At 46.3% G+C, this 25,398-nt stretch overlaps 1 pseudogene across 1 annotated transcript; it reads right to left on the bottom strand.

Moving 5' to 3' along the window:
• Positions 1 to 2,176: 2,176 nt before the first annotated feature.
• On the bottom strand, positions 2,177 to 24,966 carry LOC148542202 (cystatin-2 pseudogene; annotated as a pseudogene). The gene is made up of 3 exons (XR_015878299.1): positions 24,760 to 24,966; positions 4,388 to 4,495; positions 2,177 to 2,324 (listed from the first exon to the last, which is right to left on the bottom strand). The product of XR_015878299.1 is annotated as a cystatin-2 pseudogene (transcript).
• Between the last annotated feature and the right edge of the window lie 432 nt (positions 24,967 to 25,398).

The raw sequence follows: 25,398 nt of genomic DNA, 5'->3' as shown, positions 1-25,398 counted from the left end.
GATTGTTGATATCTTTGATCCACTTGACTTATCAGTATCTAATTAGTATTGCATTTATTTGTATCCTCAGCATTTTGTGTATGCCATTTTTTGTATTTTATGCCAATCAAGCTATAGTAAAGTTAATATTTTTTTATTGAAATACCATGTACAGAACATCATCACTTTAATCCATCTGGCGCTGGTCTCCGCGGTAATCCATGGCATTTTGAAAACAACTCCAGGGGTGTGGGGAAGAGCCCCGGGCTTCAGACCAAGCCTGGGGTTAAGGGAGAGAGGGGACCCCTTTTTTGGGGGGTCCCCACCTCTCCTGAGATCCCTGGCTTGGGCTGCTAATGCTTTGGACCCGGAGCCCTGGTGAAAGGGTCTCCGGGCTGTGTCATTACAGCCCAGCCGTTTTGGGTCTGGTGCTGGTTTTAAATATAGGGGGGACCCTACGCAATTTTTTTTTTTTCCCCCATATTTAAAATCAGGACTGGCCCTGCAGCCTGGTGTTGGTTTCTAAATTACGGGGGAACCCTACACATTTTGTTCCCTGTAATCTTAGAAACCAGGACAGGCTGGCAAGCCTGGGGCTGGTTAAGCTTTAGGGGGGGGCCCTATATCATTTTTTTTAACACTTATAACCCTTTGTTTTACAGGTACAACACAAGCAGCTTACACATATCTAACTGATATGTGCAGGCTGCTTGCTCGGGAGAGTTTTGCAGAGAGAAGACACTGCAATCTCGGGTGAGTCATCTCCTGCAAAACCTGCTACTCGGCAGAGAAATCTCGTTCTGCTTCACCATCGGCCATCTCACTCTCAGCTAAACTCCCTTCTTTGTAAATTTGCGAGTCTCAGGAACTTCAAATCACCTGAGTTTAGATCAAGCAAATTGAGTTGAAAAAAAAACAAACTCTACCAGACTCGATTCTTTGTAAATTTACCCCTTAGACTCATATTTGCAATATATGGACTAAAGCACCTAGAGACGTTATAACGTCCACTAACAACAAGACCACTTGCACAGTAGGCTGTGGGGGTGCCTATCTGGTTGATAGCAGCTGGCCATCATACTGTAACATAGCTCAGTGCGCAGGATTACTACAATTTTAAATTTAGGACTAGGCACTAGGGGGATGGTTAGGCTGCGGGGAAGTGGGGAGGGGCAGTTTAGAGTTATGCTGCAGGAGGGGGGGGTTAGGGTTAGCATACCGAACTGCAAGGAAGGATGCCACTGTCTGTATTGTGACCACCGGCATCCCGACTTCCAGGATCCTATACCCAAACCGTGAATGGACAAATTAGTTATAAGGAGTTTTTCCCCTCCATGCCTAACCACTACTAATATCTCCTGTCTTTGGCATACTAACAGGATTGGGGTTTGATTATCATTCACATGTCTATCATTTAACAAACCCGGATTCTATAATCAAAGTTTAACATGCTGTTTCCTTCTTTACAAACTTATTTCCGGAGAAGTCTGATGTGCCTCACACCTGGTCATGTTTTATTGCATGTATTTACTTTGGTTTTAAATTGTCTTCTAAATTATTTTTTTTGCGACTTTCTTGCCATTTCAGCATTTTTTGTTACTACTCACCCTTTACCAGAACTTCTTTGCTCTTACACAATGTTTTGTATAGTATCAATATAAATGTACATTAAAGCTAACAGGACCAAATATCTAATTGTTGGAGTTAGAAATGCACCGCGCAAAAAATGGTTGAATTTTAAAAACTAAATTGCTGTATATCACGGACATAAGGGACAGTGAGAAGTCCCACTCTGAAAACATTTTCATATACCCATGTGTCAAACACAATAACATAGCATGAAGAGAAGTGCTTTTTAAATTATGAAGTAGGCTTATAAATAGCCATAGACAAGCTCAAAGTAAACGTCCATCCGAAAGAACCAAAAAAGCTAAGACATCGCAATATGTATGAACTTAAAAAGGTATATTGTGTTTATTTAGGGTCCATGTTATAGCATATTACAGTCAAATTAGTTTTCAGTGCTGTATAAGTGTATCATAGACAGAAACTGCACTTAAAGTCCAAAGAAGAAACACACTACAAATATTTTTTTTTAAATATACTGAATATATTTTATTGTCAGTATGAATATATTTGATTATTTTGTGCATTACCAAGTACAGTAGATTGTCTATATTAGAATTATACACACATAGCAGAGCTAATAGTTTACTCTGTTGTAAAACATTAAAAAATTAAGACCTGTAATATGCCAAGTAGGAAACTTAATTACAATTCATTTTCTCCACCAAAGTGAAGTCCTTCCAAGTAGAATAGGTCACTTCGAAGTGGCACAATGCTTTCTATAAGAGAAGAGATAAAGAAAATGGTTAGCATTGACATTTTTCTTAGAATATCTTTCATTGTGTATGCATCAGTAAAAAACTTATGGCCTGATGCACAGTTGAAAACATATCTGATGTAATTACACCTGCACGGCACACATGGAAATAAAGGTGTATAGCTGTGCATATGCTGAGTTGTATGTAACTTCACCACTCCCATCCGTATGCTTGGTTTCATTGCTGCCATACTTATAATTGCACACTAATACCAACTCTCTCTTTGCCGCCAAAGACACATCTGAAAACAGGCTTCATAACATGCAGACACAACTATGCATAGCCAGAAATCCTATGGGCATGTACTCACTTTACTTGCGTATGTGGATTACCACCAATTATTCCCCACACTGCGCTAGTGCAGTGTCACGATCCTGACTAATTTTTCCCATATTCTCCCCTGCGGTGTTGATCCAGCGTGCGCTGAGGTCCGCTTGCGCTGTGACTTCACATCACTCCCGGATTATGCAGATGTCCGCCTACACTGCACATCGCATCCAGGTGGCTATGGGGTCTGTTCACACAGTCCTGGCTTTGTGCTCTGTGTGTTTACTTAGCATGCTAGCACTCAGGCTGCACACCTGAGTTCCCTCCACAACTCACAGTATGGGCGCAGCCATGTTTGATTCAGTCACCTGACTCTCTTCCTCCACTCAGAGTGCTGTTTCTAGAACAGCTGATCACATCATCCAATCCCTGGGGTTCTACCCTTATAAATTCCACTTCCTTACTGGCCTCCATTGCCAGTACAACGTAGCTCCTGCTGAAGTTACAGCTCTGTGCTGAGCTCCCAGGTACTCTGTATCTGAACGGTACTAGTCCATGTGATTCCAGTTCCAAGCCTGGTTGCAAGTCTCCATTCCATCTGTGATCCAGTCTGGGTTATCCACTGATTGCCTGCAGCATGGAACGCTATTCTGCTTATACACACGCAACGCAGTTGCCAATATCAGTGGTCATATGTAAATGTTTGCATTCGCATTGCGATCGCAGCCTAACATAAAGAAGCCCACTTCCCCTTACTCACATCCGTATACTTTGACAACATAGCTAAACAATCGGTAAAATCAAGAACATCTGACCCAAACGCACAGTTAAGGCAGTGCAGACCTCACTCAAGAATTGCTTACCTCTGCGCACAATATGAGGCCTCAGGCTGTGTATGGTATCGCAGTGGCAAATTTATGCACACTCATGCGACGGTGTTGAAATGCACTGGCACACCTGTGTTTACCCGACAACTCCCCTGTCACCACCCACATATAGAGTCTATCACTCTATACAATGGATCTGCTTAGTCTCTGCGATCGCAGTCCCGATCGCACCATCTGGTTCACGCACTGCGATGAGTACGCATGCGCAGTGCAAATTAAATGGCCGATTGCGTGCATATAAGTAACTGTGTTTCCTGCTAAATCAGGCCCTGAGACTTGTTAATAACTACTCCATCGGTCCCAGCCGATATCTCCAACCATCTGTCCCAGCCAATTAAGTTCATCAATTCAACATCGGATTCACATCCATCAAGTTCTTAAAGTCAGCATCATCGGTTCCTATCTGATTAAGCTCATTCATTCAGTATTAGCTCCTGTTCTAATTCCAACCTGTTGTCTAATAAAGTTGATCTCTACTGTCCTCACCTTTGGGCTCATCACCTCCTGCAGTTCCACTGCCTCCTATCGTTCCTCATTGCATGAGGATGTCCTGGTGCAAGCCTTCCAGATTTACCCACGCCTCCCTATGCTCCACTTCAGTCTCCCACGTCTGTTCCAACCAACTCCAATCCTCAGACATGACATGCAGATGCAACTCCATATCACCCTAAGTTGTGTATACTCGTATCCAGAGCATGTGCAGTGCAAAAAAATGCAAGATACATACGTAAAACTGACTTGCGTTCAACTTTGCATCAGCCCTTAACTGTCTTCTGAAAAACATTTTTCTTTAAATCTAAATATAAAGTAGGTAAAGTGGCATGTATTTACATTTAATACATAAATATATTATATTGCATTATACTGTACCTTAGCATCTGTATGGAATGCGCAGTTGCTAACGTCCTTGGTTGGCTTTCTACACTGTGTTCGAGCAAATTCCACATCCATAAAGTATATAATCCCAGAAGTAATAATCTTATTTGAAAGAAGAAAAACCAAATGAGAAATATAAAACAAAATTTACTTAACGGTGTAATGGTTAGCATTACTGCCTCACAGCACTGAGGTCATGGGTTCGATTCCCACCACGACCCTACCTGTGTGGAGTTTGTATATTCTCCCTGTGCTTGCGTGGGTTTCCTCCGGGTACTCCAGTTTCCTCCCACACTCCAAAAATATACTGGTATGTTAATTGGGTCCCAACAAAATTAACGCTAGTGTGTAAGTGTGCGAGCATGTGGTAGGGAATATAGATTGTAAGCTCCAGTGGGGCAGAGACTGATGTGAATGGCCCAATATTCTCTGTAAAGCGAGGCGGAATATGTGTGCGCTATATACAATAACTGGTAATAAATAAATAAACCTGTCATTTTCTCCAAGTACAGGGCTGTACAACTGGTAACCCTCCAAAGGCATTCAGAACTAAAATAGCTGCAGAGGGGAGGGAAGGACGGACCAATGAGAAGCAGCAATTTCTAAGTGACTGCATGCAGAGGGTGTTTGAGCAAACTCCTCTTTGCATTTACACGCACCCTCGGCTTTCAACCGGGGCAGTCAGAAAAAGGACTGGCAAGAGACACCTTTTGATATGGTTATTTTTTCACTATACCTTGGATTTCCATTTTAATATGTCACAAATTGGCATTTACGATCATATTTATTGAGGTCTGTATCTTAACACCAATAATCAAAATTACTTATAGCAGCAATAAGAAGTTATGAATCAGAGGAATGTATTAACAACACATGCAGGGACACGGGTTCCAATGTGTTAAAATAAAGTGATTTTATATCCGGGTTTTGACCAGTCAGAGCTACTGTGCATGTAAGCAGACACACTGGAGAGAGATCCTCAAAACTTTGCACAACTATAGCCCATAGGCTAAATATGATGTTAACTATCAAGGCCAAGCCTTTTGCTATTTTAGCATGAAACCTATGGGAGCACATTCTGGGGAAACCTAACTTTTGCAGGTATCCTCTGAAAACTGCTGTTTTCAGAGGATTTCTCACAAAATAGTTTTAATAAAAATTCCTCCTAGTGCTGTTAGTAACTCTATAATACAGAATAGTGGTTCTCAATAATAAATTTCCGCCCGAGTACCCCCTGGCAGTCCATTTGCATTAGTTGTACCCAGGGCCGGATTTACCATTATGCATCCTAGGTGCCCGCCTAGGGCCCATCAGGTTTCAAGGGGCCCATGACCAGGCCCCCTACCGCTCTAAGGACCTCATTCAGAGTCGATCGCTTGCTGCAAGCGATCGCTCTGAATGAGGGCGGCCACTTACATTTTTAAGTGCCGCCTTCTGGTCGATCGCTAGGCTGTGGGTTACCACCCACAGCTCTAGCGACCGACCAGGGTGATGGTCGCGATGGTCATCACCATCGCGACCATAAGAGCTTACGACCAGACCCTAAGGTTGGGTCTGGGCTCTCGTAAGCCCCAGGGAACTTCCTGATTTGTTTGAGCAGGAAGTTCCCCACTGACATCATCAATGATGTCAGTGGGGTCTCCCCCAAACGGCAAGCGTTCTGACTGGAACGCCTCTGTTTGGTCGGGCACGCCCCTGGCCCGCCCAGCAAACGGGGCGAGCTGTCACTCAACATCGCAGTATAGAAGGCGGCCACTCCCTTCAGTATAGCAAGCAGCCTTCCCTTCCGCCACCCCCTCTGCAGTATAGCAAGCTGCCGCTCCCCCCTCAGTATAGCACGCAGCCTTCTGCTGCCACCCCCTCCACAGTACAGCAAGACATCCTCATGCAGCATCGGCCACCTTTCCCCCACAGTGTAGCCAAGGTGCCTCCCTTGGCTCCGACCACCTGCCCCCCTATGGTGTAGCAAGCAGCCGCCTCCAACTCTTCTTCCCCCTGGATGTGGGAACCGCAGGAGACATACACTGCTCGACTCATTATTCCGCCCACTAAGTGAGCTTGGTAAGTTTGACTAAACAAAAACTTATGGTGTTAAATATCCCAGCACATAGCTCTGTATGTATGTGTGTGTGTTTAGTATGTGTGTGTAATATATATATATATATTGTGATAGAAGCACTGGAGAAGTGTGGAATGGCTTCTATATCTGTCCCAGATTCCTGTCTTATGTCTTTTAAAACCTCCAGGAGAAGTCTGTTGGATAAAGCAGACTAGAAATGTCGGCTTCTGTAAAAAGCCAGAATGACTCCTGGGGGTGTGGATGTGAGGAGAGGGAGGGCTCCATCCACAGGCCACTCCAGGTGTTGGGGCTTTTCAGCCTGGTAGCAGGCTCATTAGGGCTTGCACCTGGAAATGGCTGATTTATGTTGGGTTTAGTTAGGGCTGAGTGTCTCATACCTGGGAGAGCAGGCCCACAGGTTAGCTCTGAGACACTGTTGGCTACAAACCAAAAGGTACCGTGGACAGGGATTTATTTAGTGCTATGTTAGTGAGGGAACTTACTGTCTAGTTAGTGCCCAGTCGGCACTTACTTTATGTTTTGTTTCTTTGATTATTGATATTGCACAATAAAAACTGGTGCCAACCAGCTTGTACGAAAATCCACAACTGGAGTGCTATTTCCTGGCTGCTGTATGTAAGGTGGTGTCCATCTACCCGAGGAGAGGGATTCCCTATCCCAACATTATCACAACTGGTGGAGAATGCAGGCATGCACACACTGAAGCTGCAGCAAGGAAAAAGGGACAGGCACGAAATTGTGGAATCCATGAAGGTGGTATTAGCAGATGCTCCGAGAGGCCAGGTTCTGCTTCTAGCCTACCCCTAAGGACAACATGGAGGACGTTGTAAAGGCCTTGGTTCAGGCTATGTCCACTCAGCAAGAAGCTACCAGAGCCCTGTAGGAATCCACCCAGGTGCAGTTATTGGCCTAGGAGGCAGCACAGAGGCAACAACAAGTTACAATCGAGGAAACCAGACAGGCCTTGGCGGAGAATAGCCAGGCCATAAAAGAGGTGGTACAACACCTAATAGCCCGGACTGGAGATGCTTCCACTGACCCTCCAAACCACACCCACTCCATACGCGCCAGTCATTTTTTGCAGAAGATGACCCCAAGTGATGACATGAAGGCGTATCTTATGACCTTTGAGAGAACCACAGAAAGGGAGAGTTGTCCCAAGGAACAGTGGACAAGTCTTGTGATACCCTTCCTGTCTGGAGAACCACAAAAGGCCTACTATGATTTGTGCCTGGCTGATGCCAAGGACTATGCAAAGCTGAAAAGGGAGATCCTAACTCGCTTGGGAGTCACCTCATTTGTTTTGGGCCCAACGAGTCCATCGCTGGGAGTTCCAAATGGAAAAGCCTCCACATTCACAGATGCATGACCTTGTCCATCTAACCACAAAATGGCTACAGCCCGAGATGCTGACAGGACCACAGATCATGGAGAGAGTCGTGGTGGACCGATATCTGTGATCGCTACCGGCATCTCTGCGCAAGTGGGTGAGCCATCCGTTTTTGTCTATGGAGAATTGCATGTGCGAAAACTTTTTGCCAAAACGCGGATTTTCGCGGCTTATTGAATCCGACCGATAGAATTATTTTTTTAAATATATATTCTTTTATTTAAAGATACATATGTCCAATACACAAATACAGGTATCAAAACATTAATCGATAGAATGATTTGTATGTGGGTGTGATATATATTTATATATATATCACATTATTAGTTTATGAAATATATAAAAATGGCAATAAAACTATAGTCCACGTATGCCTGCTGTTACACCCATAGGCTAGGCTTTTTAATTTTCTTATCAGGAGCTTAATGTGTTGCATGGGGCTGGCGATCCCTAGAACACTGCTTTGTCTAGATATCCAATTACCTGGATGTCCCGCCATTACAGAACATTTTTTCAAGTACCCCAGGTTGAGAATCTTTTATCTTTTAGTATACCTAACTCCTATCCACCATGAATTCGCTGGCCAACGGGTACCACCTTGGTGAATAAAACAGAAAATAAACAGTTGACCATTTAAGGGGTCTATTTACTAAGCCTTGAATGGAGATAAAGTGGACGGATATAGAGTACCAGCCAACCAGCTCCTAACTGTTCTTCAAACACAGCCTGTGACATGGCAGTTAGTAGCTGATTGGCTGGTACTTTTCTCCATCCAAGGCTTAGTAAATAGACCAGTGTGGTATGACTAGTCAACATTAAGAACGACTACAGGTTCTAAATGTTGACAGTCAGAATTTTGACATGGTCATTAGGTCGACAAGAAAAAAAAAGTTATATTTAGAATGTTGACACACCTGAATGTCAACATATGGTTTTTTGCTTTTAGCCTAACCATAAAACCTAACCTTAACCATAAAAATCAACAAAAAACATATGTTGACATTCTGGGGTCAACATGTTAAATGTTGACATTCTGAATGCATCAACATTTTACCCATTTAAACTTAATTATATGTCAACATATTGGTTATCGACCTATTGTCCATGTCCATGTCATTCTGACTGTCAGCATTAATATCCTGTGGACCTTCTGAAAGTCCAGTAGCTGACCGGGTACCAACTAAGGATGAGTGGTTCGGATGCTGTGGAATCTGAACCACTCCGAACATAGGGGATCCGAGTCCACCCGAGCCGAGGCTTGGGAGTTCCTGCTGACTCGGATCCCCACTGCGAGGCCAAACGTCAGCATCCTGACGTCGGATCCTCGCGAGAGTACCGAACTATCACAAGAAGCGAGAGTTTGCCACTACATAAGGCGCCGAGTCCCACGACTCAGCGCCATTTCTCCTGCACGCTCTGGACTGCGCACTGCTCTGCTACTGGCTGGCTGAGTGGGACAAGTGGCTGGATAGGGGGCACTGCACGCTGCACACTGATGTATGCTGCGCAATGTTCTGCTGATCACTGGCTGGCTGAGTGGGACAAGTGGCTGTGCTGGCAAAAGTGACTGTGTAAGGGGGCACACTGACTGCATGCTGATATATGCTGTGCTATACTCTGCTGATCAAGTGCTGTGTCCAAAGACTCACAAGTGGCTGTGCTGGCAAAAGTGACTGTGTAAGGGGGCATACTGACTGCATGCTGATGTATAATCAGTATAGCAGAGCAATGCAAAGTGTCGAGACTCACAAGTGGCTGGGTGAAAAAAAAAGTTTAAAAAAAAAGAAAGTTAAAAGTTTAAAATGAAAAAATATATATATTTTTTGGTGCTGTACCCCACTGTGTATGCAAGCACCATGACTCCGTGGGCCTTAGCCCTCTGTGTATACAAGCACCGTGACTCCGTGGGCCTTAGCCCTCTGTATAAATTAAATTAAAAGCACCGTGACTTTGTGGGCCTTAGTTCTCTGTGTATACAAGCACCATGACTTTGTGGGCCTTAGCCCTCTGTGTATACAAGCACCGTGACTCCGTGGGCCTTAGCCATCTGTGTATACAAACACCATGACTTTGTGGGCCTTAGCCCTCTATATATACAAGCACTGTGACTTCTTGGGCATAAGCCCTCTGTGTATACAAGCTCCGTGATTGCTTGGGCTTTAGCCCTCTATATATACAAGCACTGTGACTTCTTGGGCATAAGCCCTCTGTGTATACAAGCTCGTGACTCTGTGGGCCTTAGCCCTCTGTATAAAATACATTAAAAGCACTGTGACTCCGTGGGCCTTAGCCCTCTGTGTATACAAGCTCTGTGACTGCTTGGGCCTTAGCCCTCTATATATACAAGCACTGTGACTTCTTGGGCATAAGGCCTCTGTGTATACAAGCTCCGTGACTGCTTGGGCCTTAGCCCTCTATATATACAAGCACTATGACTTCTTTGACATAACCCTCTGTGTATACAAGCTCGTGACTCTGTGGGCCTTAGCCCTCTGTATAAAATACATTAAAAGCACTGTGACTCCGTGGGCCTTAGCCCTCTGTGTATACAAGCAACATAACTATGTGGGCCTTAGCCCTCTGTGTATACAAGCACCAAGACTTTGTGGGCCTTAGCCCTCTATATATACTGTGACATCTTGGGCATAAGCCCTCTGTGTATACAAGCTCAATGACTGTTTGGTCCTTAGCCCTCTATATACAAGCACTGACTTCTTGGGCATAAGCCCACTGTGTAGAAAAGCATTGTGACTAATTGGGCAGTAGCTCTCTGTGTGTTTTCATCGATAGGGATCATGACAACCAATTGAGTGTAGAGCAGAATCGGCAAGAAAATGCTAGCAGTGCAGCTGCTGGAGTCAGTCATGGTGACATATATCACATTATTATATGTATATATATGTATATCTGTATATGTGTATACAAGCACTAGTCATTCACTACCATCTAAAGCTGATGCTCAAGGGCATAAAGGCTTTAAAAAAATAGTGTATCTAAAATTAAAAAAAAATAGATATTTCACACGGGTAAACACAAAAAAATCTATAAAGGTTAGTGCAGAAAAACAGAAAATTGGCAATATACCATTCACCACACGCAGTGGCAAAGAAAGGCTCAGGCCTTGGCCTTTATTTCTTAGTGGTGGTTCTGCACCTGTCAGTTAGGCATCTTCTGCCTCTCATGATGACAATGAAAGACCTGTTAGTGTAAAAAAACTGAAAACCACTAACGCAGTAGATCAAACTGTGTGTTCAGAGACACAAATGTCAGAAATTGCTGAGGAGAGTCTAAGTGTTTAAATGAGTGCTATGTGTGAGCCTGCCCTTTCAGAGGAGCCATCTTCCACAGTTTCTGCTCCCTCTGTATTTGTGGGGATGAGCCTCATGAGTATTGCTGATGACATAGAAATTGAGGATGCCAACGTGGAATTGCAAGAGGATAAGGGAGATATTTCTGTAGCTGACGCTGGTACTAATGAGGATATTGAGGATGAGGATGTTGTTTGTGTAAGTCAGGCACTGGTGGAAGCAGCTCTTCTCCATGATAAGAACAAGGCCCTTGTCATGCCTTGGCATAGGACCAACAAATCCACCTCTTATGTCTAAAATTATTTTTACCCAAATCCTGACAACATTTATCAAGCCATATATATCTGTTGTGGAACCACAGTAAGTAGAGGTAGGGACGTTAAGCAGCATCAAGGAACCTCCACGCTATTATGTCATCTGCAGCGAGCTCATGACAAGCATTTTATAACATCAGAAACTGGTGCTAAAAAAATAACAAGCAGTCCACCATCAGCTAGCTCCCTTCTCTCTACTAGATCCCAGCTTCTGCAATCTCCATCGCCAACACCTTCATCCTCAATATCCTCCTCAGTAATGATCAGAGGTAGTCCAGCATCCAATTTACTAGGTGACTCATCCCTTTTCCAGGACTCCTCACAAGAATCTCTATATAAAATAAATTAAAAGCACAGTGACTCTGTGGGCCTTAGCCCTCTGTGTATACAAGCACTGTGACTTTGTGGGCCTTAGCCCTCTGTGGATACAAGCACCGTGACTTTGTGGGCCTTAGCCCTCTATATATACTGTGACTTCTTGGGCATAAGCCCTCTGTGTATACAAGCTCAATGACTGTTTGGTCCTTAGCCCTCTATATATACAAGCACTGTGACTTCTTGAGCATGAGCCCACTGTGTATAAATGCACCGTGACTAATTGGGCAGTAGCCCTCTGTGTGTTTTCATCAATATGGATCATGACAACCAATTGAGTGTAGAGCAGAAGCATCGGTGGAAGCAGCTCTTGGCCATGATAAGAACAAGGCCATTGTCATGCCTGGGCATAGGACCAATAAATCCATCTCTTATGTCTAAAATATTTTTTTACCCAAATCCTGACAACATTTATCAAGCCATATGTAGCTGTTGTGGAACCACAGTAAGTAGATGTAGGGACGTTATGCAGCATCAAGGAACCTCCAAGCGATTGCGTCATCTGCAGCGAGCTCATGACAAGCATTCTATAACATCAGAAACTGGTGCTAAAAAAATAACAAGCAGTCCAGCATCAGCTAGCTCCCTTCTCTCTACTATATCCCAGCATCTGCAATCTCAACCGCCTACACCTTCATCCTTAATATCCTCAGTAATGATCAGAGGTAGTCCAGCATCCAATTTACTAGGTGACTCATCCCCTTTCCAGGACTCCTCACAAGAATCTTTGAGTGCTAAGCCTGCTGCTTCTGGGGGTGAATCTTCATCCCAGAAGTGTGCCAAGAAGACAAAGAGTAGTAGTTTAACAAAACAAATAACTGTTAAACAATCCTTTGCAAGGGGAAGCAAGTATGACAGCTCTCACCCAGTTGCACAGCGGATCACTGATGCCTTGATGGCTATGCTAGTATTAGATCTGCATCCAATATCCACAATTAATGCAGTGGGTTTTACACAGTTAATTGAGGTCCTGTGTCCCTGGTACCAAATTCTATCTCAGTTTAATTTTACCCAAAAAGCCATTCCTCAGCTGTACCAGGATGTTAAAAAGAACCTAATTATTGCCCTACAAAATGCCATTGTAACAACTGTCCACTTAACCGCAGATATGTGGACAAGCAGTAGTGGGCAAACTAAAGATTATATGACTGTGACAGCCTACTGGGTGAGTGAATGACCTTCAGCAGAAGCAGTATGTAACAAACAATGCCAGCTCATTCAGGGCAGGCGACTCTGTGTATCACCGGATTCAATAAGAGGTATACCACTGACAACCTCTTAGAAAAACTAAGAGATGTCATAGAGACATGGCTTACCCCACTTGGACTCTCCTCAGAATTTGTGATTTCTGACAACGCCACAAATAATGTGAAAGCTTTACAGCTGGGTGAATTTCAACACATCCCCTGGTTTGCTCACACAATCAACTTAGTGGTGCGGGGTTTTTTAAAAAAAATGACAGGGGTGTGCAGGAGATGCTGTCTGTGGCCCGAAAAATTTCGGGACATTTTCGGCATTCAGCAACAGCATGCAGGAGATTGCAGCACCTGCAAGAATAGTTTAATTTGCACTGCCATCAACTGAAGCAAGAGGTGGTAACAAGGTGGAACACCACCCTTTATATGCTTTAGCGGATTGAGGAACAGCAAAAAGCCATCCATAGCTATACAACAAGCCATGACATTGGGAGAGGAGGGGGAATGTACCTTAGCCCAACATAGTGGAGAGTACTTTCTGTCTTTGCAAGATGTTCAAACCATTTGAAGTAGTCACATGTGAAGGGAGTGCTGACACTTCTAGCTTGAGTCAGGTGATTCCCGTAATTAGGCTTTTAGAAAATCAGCTGGAGAAATTGATGGAGGAGATTAAACAAAGCGAATCTGCAAAGTATGACTTGTAGATCAAGTCCTGTATTCGCTTTGCCAGGATCCACGGGTGGCCATGATCTTGAATTCTGATCATACATTTTAGCAACCGTGCTTGATTATAGGTTTAAGTCGTATGCTATGTCTTTCTTTCCAGCTGATCTAGATCTTAAAAGATGCAAAGAGCAACTGGTGAGCAAGTTGGCAAGTGTCACAAGCACTACGACATCTCCTTCAATTTCTTCAGCAGCAGCCAGAAAAAAAATCGGCTTTCCCAAAAGACCCAGTGGTGATGCAGATAAGTCAACCCAACATTTTGACATCTGGTCGAGTCTAAAAGAATTGCCCAACAGTAGTGACACCTCTACCATAACTCCATCTGATATGATCACCATACAAAGAATGGTGGAGGATTATCTTCATGACACCATAAAAATAGACATGTCACAGAGGACCTCATTCAGAGGCGGTTGTTAGTTGCAAGCGGTCGCACTAAATCAGGGCGGCCGCTTGCATACTGAACGACAGCCTCCTTGTCGATCGCTAAGCTGTGGGTTAACACCCACAGCTCTAGCGATTGACATGGGTGATGGTCGCAATGGTCAAGACCATCGCAACCATCAGGGCTTATGACCAGACCCTAAGGTTGGGTCTGGGCACTCGTAAGCCCCAGGGAGCTTCCTGCTCTGATTGAGCAGGAAGCTCCCCACTGACATCAGCAATGATGTCAGTGGGGCCGCCCCCAAATGGCATGCATTCCGGCGGGAATGCCTCCGTTTGGGCAGGCACGCCCCCTGCCCACCTCCCAAACGGGGCAAGCTGTCACTCACCATCGACAGCTCGCCCTGTCTGCTGCGAGACCCCTAGCGACGGAGCGTCCATCGCTAGCCGGGGCTCGCGCATGCACACAACGGAGCCGGCTCCGTTGTACACATGCCCAGTGGGGCAACATCGATTCGGTTGCGAGTGCGCATCGCTTGCGACCGACTTTGAATGACCCCCAGAGTCCCTTCCAGTACTGGAAGAAGAAAAAGGCAATTTGGAGGCCCTTGTATCAACTGTCTTTGTATTACTTAAGCTGCTCTCCCTCCAGTGTGTACTCAGAGAGAGTTTTCAGCACAGCTGGGAACCTTGTGAGCGAATGGCATAGGAGGCTACTTCCTCAAAATATGGAAAAGATGATGCTTATCAAAATGAACTGGAAATTCTATGAGGAAGACCCAGCAATTATGTGACAATACGAAGTCTTCTGTAATGGTGGATTACAGCGGGGATGAATTAATATTGTGTGAGGATGATTTACATACTGATGAGGGTGAGGATGGCAATGACGATGATATCTTGCCACTGTAGAGCTGTTGCCTTAAGCTGATTGGTAGTTTGTTTTGTGGGGGCCCAAATAAACCAAGCACTTCAGTCCCTGTCGCTGGAGCACTTGGTTTGTAAAAGTGTGCATGTCCTTTTTAATATCCAACATAAGGGTGGATGGGAGGGCCCAAGGACAATTTTATCTTGCACTACCTTTCATTTCTGCCACTGCTGTGTTGCAATGTTTCATAGATGTGCTTTAAACTGTGGTTTCTGTGCCGCTGGGCCACTGCTCTGTCGATTAGTAACCAGTCAGCTCACTGCAACCTTTGGCCAATAATATACAGGGAGACTGACCCAAAACCTCCTGAGACCAGCAGCTACCACAGAGCACCAATAGTGGACTGTGAGCATCTCATATACTCGAGGTGGGTAGGAGGAGTGACCCAGATATGCTAAAACCTTTGAAGGAACTGCATCTGGGTCGGGGGAGGAGCTGCAGGGGGAGAGCCTACCTCCCAAAAGCTGCATAAACCAGCCTGGTACACTGGCCTCATGGCAGCAGAAGCATCTGCTGCCGATCCCCGGCATCAGACTATTAGGCCCCAGTGGTCTACTGAGGATGCAAACACTCCAGGCCCTCACTGCAGCGGCTTCTGAGTCGTCTCCTTCGCCGGAAGTACGGACTGATGCACCCGATTCCCCGTAAGTGAGGAATCGCCATACCTGACATCTCCGTGCGTCCGGTTGCAGTCTGGGCCCCAGCATCGCTGCTAGCAAGCTCTGTCGTGACCTGCCAAAATCACCAGAGAAGTTACTGGTGTTGCAGCCCAGCAAAGGTAGACAGAGTCACAGTGCATGCGTCTTAATACAGACGCTCAGCACTGCTAACTGAAAACATAGAAAATAAAGATAAAACATAAAATAAAAGTTTGGGACTGCCTGAGAAGTCCCCTGTTACAAAGGTGCACCTGAATCCTGCCGCACCATACAAACAACTGAATGCCTGTGGCCAGGGGCAGGGTATATGTGGAGGAGGACCAGAGGCATCCTTGAAGCTGAAAGCTTTAACTGTTTGGTGCCTGTATCACTCCAACCAAATTATCTCCAAGGTATCCCTGTGGATCCCTATGGAGCCTGATGAAGAAAAGACACATTTGAAGGTAAAAAGTCGCATGAAAAGATGCTCAGCGATACAGAGTCATGCCACGGAATGGTGCGACTAGAAGGGCTGTTTAATGTGCAAAGAGGCTAGATGTATGAGGACACATCTGTTGGTGCTCTTGTGGGAAGTAAGGAGTACAGTTGTGGGGAGTAAGGAGCACAGTAGAAGAAAGTTTAAGTAAAGAGAAGCACGTGAGGGAAGATGACCCTGCTACATTCTAAAGGGGAGAAGCACACAAACAGGCATGACACAAATGAGATAGACAGGGAGGAAATAGCATGTACAAGGGCTGATTGAAAAGTAATGAAACTGCCTCTGTTTTTCTGTCCCATAGATAAACGTGGCAACGCTATGTTGGTTATTGTGAGGCTCATTTTGGAACATCTCCACAGCTTTGGCAATGTTGACTCCTGTAATTGCAGTGTATGGTTTCCCTGAATGTGCTGCGTCAATCACTTGTGTATTACCCTCTTTGAAGTGCTTTCACCACCGAAATACTGCAGCACGGCTAATTGTTTTTCCACCGCATGCTTAGCGTAAAATTAATTTCCAATTTTTACAAGGTTAACACAAAATTCAATCACATATCTGACATAATCTCACAGATATGTCATCCTCATCTGCCATGAACGAAACGTACGAAGATCTGCCATTCGCTGTGACCAAACAAAGACGATTACAGCAGTCCAACCACAGGTTCAGACATATCGATGTATAAGCTTCACAATAACCTGCACAGCATTGCCTTGTCTATCTATGGGACAGAAAAACACAGGCAGCCTCATTACTTTTCAATCAGCTCTCATAGTTGCGGGAGAGCTGGAAGGCCTTGATGAAGCAGTGGGTCTTGAGAGCCCGTTTGAAGATTTGTAGAGAGGTGGAAAGTCTGATAGGGAGAGGGGATACAGTTCCAGAGGTATGGAGCAGCATCTTGAAGGTGGGAGTGGAAGGAAGTAATCAGTTGGCAAGAGAGGCTGCATGCATTTGTTGAGCAAAGTGGACGGGTGGGAGTGTGAAGGAAGATGAGTTCAGAGATGCGTATGGGATCGGATTGGGTGAGTGCCTTGTAAGTGAAAGATCCTTGAATTGGGTTCTTAAGGGGAGCCAGTGGAGAGCTTGAAGGCGAGGGGAGGCAGATGTAGAATGTTTGGAGAGGAAGATGAGCAGAGCAGCAGCATTGAGAACAGATTGGAGTGGAGAGAGGTGGGAGTCAGGAAGGCCAAATAGGAGGAGTAGTCCAATCTGGATATGACCAGTGAGTGGATGAGGGTTTTAGTAGCATTAAGGGTGAGAAAGGGTCTGATCCTGGAAATATTTTATATTTATGACATGTAGCCATACTTACTCAGGCTAAAACAACTATGTATGCATCAAAAGTGACCACACCAGGTTGGCCTTTTCCTGATATGGTCGCATCAGCAGCGGGTCTTCCCCTAGTGACCAGATCACCCCTACCCTGACCCCTCTCCCAGGCATCATCGCAGCAGTAATCATGACAAGGGCCTTTTATTAAGACTGACTCGACAAAAACGGAATTCTCCATAGAGAATTCTGTAGAGGGGGGTAGGAGTAGTATTTAAAGGACTACACCTCAAAAGCTAGAGGAGGTACTGAGCTGAAATTTGGCATGGACAGGTAAAACTTTTGCCTGGTGCTGCAAAGCAAAAAAATTAATAATGAGGATTTGGGAGTAATCTAAAGTTCCAACTGTCAGTTTTCTCTGACACTCTTAGTTAGAATCACTTTTGTGCTGTAGTATATGGGGGATTTTTGGGAAGGCAGGGTAGGATGTGAATTTAGATTTGGGGTTTGTTTTATTAGGTAGCTCTTGTTCCAGTGTAGGGCCTTTTGGGGTTCAGGTAGTTTTTAAACCTATTACCTCACAAATGCCCCATTATAGAGATAGGGAGTTCAACTTGTTGCGCAGCCTCAGTAGAAGCCTTCCAGCAGGGGGTGTGCTGTGGTGGCTTCACCTGATTGCAACAGGATGGCTGCCTTTTGTGGGCATTAGTGGTGGGGCAGCCTGGCAATGGCAGAGGGCGGAAGCGGTGGCAGGGACCTAGCAGCAGTGCGTTAGTTACTTACTGAGGACCCGGCAGTGGTGGAGCGGGCAACATCAGTGCAGGCTACAGCAGCTGCAGTGGTCGTGCGGGCAGTGGGACCCGATGTCTGTGCGGGTGTTGGTGGTGAGCCTGGATCCAAAAGGATCCAGTCTCTGCCAGCCATTCTACCGAGTTCAGCAGAGGAGCCCATTTCAAAAATGGCACCTCAGCTCCTTTTTTGACATTTAAAGATGGCCGCCGAGCCAATTATGGCTCGTGACGTCATCGTTCAACCCCCTCGGCTGGCTTATATAAGCCAGTGCATGGCATGGCAGTATGATGGCGGAAAGGGAGCAGTTAAGAGCTCACGAAGAAAGAAGACGCCGGAAATCCTAGTGGATGGCGGCCATAAAAAAAGAGCTTAAACAGGCTGCTGCCCACTAGGTGAAGAAGAAACCAGAAGACCTAGGTAGGTTGCAGCAACAGAGCTATTTGGCCACCAGCCAGGTGAAGAGGACAAAGTCCTGGAGAGGTGGCAGCCACAAAAAAGAGATTAAAGGCTGCCGCCCCCAGGCAAAGACTCTGAAGCCCTGGCGGGTTGACGCCCGCCAGGCGAAGACGATGATGTCCTGGGATGGCGGCGGCCACGAAAAAGCTTAAAGGCTGCCACCCCACAAACGAAGACGCTGAAGCCCTGGCAAGTTTTTGTCCGCCAGGCAAAGATGCTGAAGCCGTAGTGGGTTGGTGCCTGCCAGGTGAAGACTGTGAAGCCCTGGTGGGTTGGCGCCCAAACACAATGAGGTCCTGGGGTGGTGGCAGCCACAAGAAAGAGCTTAAAGGCCATTGCCCCCCAAGTGAAGGTGCAGACTAAATACATTTTTTTAAAAAAAATCGTTATCTGTTTATTTTAATATTTATTTTACAGGTGTACTACAGGTACCAGGGGGCCCTAAATGCCCCGCTTGCTATAACTTGTGGTTCTCCAAGTATCAGCATGTGGGGGAGCCTTGCTGGGACCTAGTTTACCTGCAAAATACAATATTCTTTCAAATCCACATTACACAATCAACCCGGCACCCACCGACCAAGGGTGCTGGAAATAGACCAAGGCTATCAGCCTCAGCCTGGGGTGCCCTGGAGATAGGGCTACCTTTATTGGGGGTCCCTAGCTCCCCAGGGATCCCCAGCCTTGGCTGACTAGCAGTCAGGGTTGATGCTTCGGCTGAGGGACCTGATGAAAGGGCTCCCCTGACTGTGGCATTAGCTGCCCACTAGAAAAAGTCCAGTCTCTTGTTTCTTGATAATACAGGGGGACCCTATGCATTTTTTCCCCCTGTATTTCCAGAACCAGGACTGGCTCAGAGCCCAGTGCTGGTTGTGCTAAATACGGGGGACCCCTACGTCGTTTGTCCCCTGTATTTTTACAACCAGGACTGGTTCCGATTATCCCGGCGCTGGTTGTGTTAAATACAGGGGACCCCTGTGTCATTTGTCCCTTGTGTTTTCACAACTAGGACCAGCAGTGAAGAACCCGGGGCTGGTTATGGTTTAGGGGGAGGGGGACACTTTACACAATCAACCTGGTATCCAACACCCAGGGGTCCCGGGGATAGCCCCGGGCTATCAGCCCATGCCTGGGACCCTTTTTTGGGGGTCCATTTCTCCCCAGGGATCCCCCATCTGGGCTGACTAGCGGTCATAATTTATGCTTCGGCCGGGGGACCTGGTGGAAGGGGTTCCTCTTGCTGTGACATTATCCCCCCGCTAGAAAGAGCTTGGTGCTGGTTATGGATAATACCCAGTGCCAGTGAGCCCTTCTGTTGCCCGCTGATGCCCCTGTGCACTGCCACACAGCTAAAACTGCTCCACCCCCCTGCTGCCCAGCACTATTGCAGCCCACTCCGGCCTTCCTCCACCTTTGCTAATGTACGATTTTGTTGCCCTTTTCCCCTACATTAAGAATTCTTAGACATGATATGAAATTTCACAAAACCTATTGAATTTCTGCCATTCAAACTTAACAAAAGCTATGAAATTTCCGATCATCAAATGGATTTGTTCCTTGCACAATACAGATATGGTATCCCATGACACAATGTGGTTAACTGCAGATTCAGCACTCTCACTGAGTGAGATTGCTGTCACTTGCAAAATGGTGGAGCTGCTAATTCGCAGAATTGTGTGCTCATTGGAATACACATATGCAGTCTATGAGGTCTGAGCAGAACATAGAGCTGCGCAGATGGGATAAGAGTAGGTTGGATGGAGGGAGGAGACAGAGCAGTGTGGATGGGGCAGACAGAAAGGCGTGGAGAGGGGAGAAGATTAAGCAGTACAGATGGCACCAAAATGATGCAGATGGGTGGAAAACAATGGTGCAGATGGGGGAGACAGAGTGACGTGAATGGGGGGTACAAAGTGGCATGGACGTGGGAAGACAGCAGCGCAGATGGGCAAAGACAGATTGGGGTGAATGAGGAATACAGACTAGCACAATGGGAGAACACACAGCAGTAGGGATTGGAGAAGACAGATTGTAGCAGATGGGTGGGAAGACAGAGTGGTGCGGGTGGGAGGGGAAAGAGAGTGGCACGGTTGGGGAGGGAAGAAAGAGTAGCATGGATGAGAGGAAGACAGAGTGGCATGGCTGGGGGAAGGCAGTGGTGCAGATGGAAGGAAACAGAGTGGCACGGATGCAGGAATAGAGGGCGGGGCAGATGGGGACAGAAATATTTGTGCAGATGAAGGCATGCAGACTAGCACAGTTGGGAGACCACACAGCAGTAGGGATTGGGAAATATATAGCAGCATGGAGGCATATAGGGGAAGTAAGTGTAAATGCATAGACAGAGTATGATAGTTTTAGCAATTAGGGAGCTGAATGTATATTTTAATAAGATGGATGTATTGCGTGAGAAGGATGTTGGGTGACTGAATGGGAAGATTGTAGGCACCGAGTGGGATGTGTCTGCCACATAACTGCTCAGACCTCAGTTGCATAGACTGCATGTGTGTATTCCAATGAGCACACAATTCTATGAATTAGCAGCTCCACCATTTTGTAAGTGACAGCAATCTCACTCTGGGCCTGATTCAGCAATGAATGCAAGTGAGAGAGCGCACGCACTTGGCCGCTGCTTCTATATGCTAATCAATGCATACGCACGGCATCTGCAGTATAAGGATGCAGATGCCCAGCACTACATAATGCCGCCCCCTTTACCCTCCGCTAACATCCATACTGATGTGCAAGGCTGAGAGAAAAAAAAATCGGGAACATCGAGTAACATTGGATCCACACGCAGACTAAAGGTACACCTGACCCTGCCGCAGGAGTTGAGAGACTTCATGCATGCAGAGGGATGCCAGGCTGTGTCCGGCATCTCAATGGCTAATTTATGCACGCCCCTGTAATGAGGTGCATACGCACTGGCATGCCTGCGTTCGGCCGACCACTCCCTGTATCCATCCACAAATGGCACTTCCTGTCAATCAACATCGGAGGGGTCTCCGTCCTCTCTGCATGTGCCATGCAAACTTTTAGCAGGACGCAGTGACTGGTTTGCGCAGGCGCATTGCGATGCATCCGTGGAGATGCAACATCGGCCGGATCTGTGCCTACTCTCACTTACATTTCTTGCTGAATCAGGCCCTCTATGAGAGTGTTTTATCTGCAGTTAACCACAGGGTGTGATGGCATGCCATATCTGTATTATGCAAGGAACACGATCTTTAAGGCATCAGCCTTAATGATCGGAATTTTATTGCTTTTTAAGTTTGAGTGTGAGAAATTCAATAGGTTTTGTGAAATTTCAGATCATGTCTAAGAAGCCTAAATGGGACATGTGAAACCGTAAGATTTTTTGTCTATGGAATATTTGTATCTATGTGTGTGTAGTGTGTGATTATAACACAGTTAAGTTTTTGTTTTTTTCAAAATATAATATATATATATTTTTAAATATCCTCCTATCATATTATGTATGCAGTGTCAGATTCCCAGAAGGAGTCTTTCAGAAATGTTTACATATGTACAAGTGTTTCTTACTGACAATTGAATTAAAGGGTTATTGGCCCAATTGAGATCAATGCACTGTTTTAAAGTTCCAAACAAGTACAGGATTACAGACATTAAGGTGCATATTCAATTGGGCGTGAAGTTTAGTGAGGTAAAAAACCTTGTACCCAATTTTGGATTACCGTGGATATACACCCTCCCAACACCCGCAGTATTTAATAAAATAAAACCCACGCCCTCATGGAAAAAAAAATTACACTTACCTGCCCGAATCTCTGGTTGACTCTGCGGGTCCAGGTGGCCTCCCCTCCATCTTGTCACTGGGGAGGGAGCTGCTGTAAGGCTCCAGGGGTGCTGGGAGATGTAGTTCATTTACAGGAGGGGGGGTTGCACACAGGGGGGTCACACACACACACTACATACTCACCGTTGCTGCAGAAGACCCGGCTCCTGACACTGGAAGACAATGACACCACTTTGGAAGGTCAGTAATTAAGGACTAAGGGCCTGACTCAGACCCGGTCGAGAGCGCATAGCACTCGCAAGCGGGTCGATGGTCGGGCAATGTGCACGCTCGGCACATGCGCGGTGTGTGCACTGCGCGTGTGCGAGCCCCAGAGCGAGTGAGAAATCACTCGCTCCGTGGCTCACTACAAGACGGGGCGGCTGTCAATGTTGATCGACAGCTCGCCGCGTTTTGTAGGCGGGGAGGGGGGGTGGCTGCACAAATGGAGGCATTCCCGAAGGAACGCCTGCCATTTGTGGGCGGCCCTACTGACATCACACGTGATGTCAGTAGTGAAGTTCCTGCTCTATTAGAGCAGGAAGTTCACTGGGGCTTGCGGTGGATGAGACCCTACCACAAGGGTCTCGTCGCAAGCCTGATGGTCGCGATAATCGTGACCATCGCCAGACCGCACGCACACGCTGCAGGTGGTCACCCACGGCTGTGCGAGTGGCCTGGAGGCCGGTCAAAAAAAAAAAATAGGGATGCCCTGATTCAGAGCAAGCGCATGCAAATAGCGTGCGCCTCTGAATCAGGGCCTAAGTAAGCTAATTGGAAACTTCCAATTGCTTAATTAGACCTCAGAGTGAGTGTCGCCCTAGTCTCAGAGCAAGTCCCGCTGATTTTTCAGACATGTTGTGGAGGAGACAGTAAAAAAACCTCCTTGCGCTCAAATCTAAAAAACCTGCACCTAATTGAATAGCAAAAATCCTGCACCTGCAGGAAAAAACTCGCAGGTGCAGGATTTTTGCTATCCTCGCACCAAATTGAATATGCCTAATATGCCAAACAGAAATATCCATAAAAATAATAAAGCCATTTTAATGTAAGCAATTTACAAGGGAAAAAAAAATCTGTATATAAAACTATGGCCCTCATTCAGACCCACTCGCGAGCGGCTGTCCGCTCGCAAGTAGGTCGATGGTCCGCGCATGCGCACGACGGAGGGAGCTCCGTCGTGTGCATGCGCGAGACGCGCCGAGCAAAGGACTTTCCTTCGCATGGAGTGTCTCATCAAAGGGGGCGTGCTGTCGATGTTGACTGACAGCACGCCCCCTTTGGTGGGCGTGCCTGCCAGACGGAGGCGTTCCCAAGGGAACGCCTACCGTCTGAAGCTGGCCCCACTGACATCACTAGTGATGTCAGTGGGAGTGATTTTGGCTCTGATAGAGCCAATATCACTCCTGGCCTTGCGGTTGAAAAACTCAACCGCAGGCTGTTGCTCGCAGTTTCGATGGTCGCGATGGTCAAGACCATCGCGACCATCATCCTGCACTCTCGTATATGCTGTGGGTGGTGACCCACAGCTATACGAGCGTCCAGGAGGATGCTCCATATTAATGGAGGTGGGCCCTGATTCAGAGCGAGAGCTCTGGTCAGAGCGTCCGTCTCTGAATCAGGGCCTATGTTTTTGTTTTGTTTTTTTAAATAGGCTTAATAATAATAGCAGGGGAGTCTGAAAGTCAGTGCTAGCAAATGCATAGCATCCTACACTGATTGCTGCTGCTTATAGATGTTAAAGGGGTACAACCAGGGGCACCGAGAGGGGGGGGGAGCGGGAACAGATTACCCAGGCCCGGCGGGGGTCCAGTGCCGCCGCCCCCCCCTCACAGCAGCTGCAGTTGGAGACTGCTCGTGGCTGCTGAGCAGCAGCCACAGCAGTCTCCTATGCCTGTGCGGGGGAGCGATCACACTGATCGCGCCCTCCCTGGCTTTGCGCTGGGCTGAGGGGTCTCTGAGCGCCCCCCTCCCCAGCGCGTAGCGACGCAAATCTTTTTTTATTTTTTTCCCTCTCGGCAAGGGGGCGTGGCCACACCTCCCGCTATTAGGCCACGTCCCCTATTATCGGGGCCCGCCACGGCTCTTGGCAGGCCTGGGTACAACAGGACATTCTAAAGTGTTTTAAGAAGCTGGGGCCGGGCAGCACAGCAGCAATATTGTTATTATCAGCATGATGGCATCATGGGCGATGCAGGGCGTGTTGTTTCTGTCTCACCTGTCTCTGTGCTCGCTGCAGCTTGGCCATCCGGCTCATAAACATATCGTTACTGCGCTTGTTGTACTCATTCTCAGCATACCTCAGCGCCTGTTTCACGCCTTTAACATTCTCATCCACATCTTGTCTCACAATCCAAATTCCCTGGGCTTGGGAAACTGTTATAAATACTGCAAGCACCGCAGCTACGTTGCAGAAGTTCGCCATGACTGCTGATTTTGGAGGATGATGGTGCATACACACGATCAGATTTTTCCTTCAGATATGAACGATAACGATTTAAAAATCGTTCAATCGTTCAAATCGTTCAAAACTTTGGTAAAATCGTTCAAATCGTTCAGTCGTTCATCTGACAAATCTGACAAATCTGACCGTGTGTATGCTCCATTACACAATCACATTCAGTGTTGCCAACTCTGAAATGGAAAACAAACAATGAGTAAAAAACTTGCCCAAAGCAAGCACAACCCAAACCGGAAAAAACCCCCAAAAGCCCAAACCTAATGAAAACCACAAACTTTAGTTTATTGTTTATTTAAGAAAAATAAATATAAAGATTTATAAAATCTACCTTTTATTTTTTTTAATTGATATTTATCAGTACAAAATCTATTAAATAAAGAGGCCAAATCAATGTAA

The sequence above is a fragment of the Taudactylus pleione genome, unplaced genomic scaffold (assembly GCF_031769625.1).
Source record: "Taudactylus pleione unplaced genomic scaffold, aTauple2 ptg000015l, whole genome shotgun sequence".
NCBI classification, from domain to species: domain Eukaryota; kingdom Metazoa; phylum Chordata; class Amphibia; order Anura; family Myobatrachidae; genus Taudactylus; species Taudactylus pleione.
The sequence above is the reverse complement of the archived record's forward strand: the minus strand, read 5'-3'. Positions and strand labels throughout refer to the sequence as shown.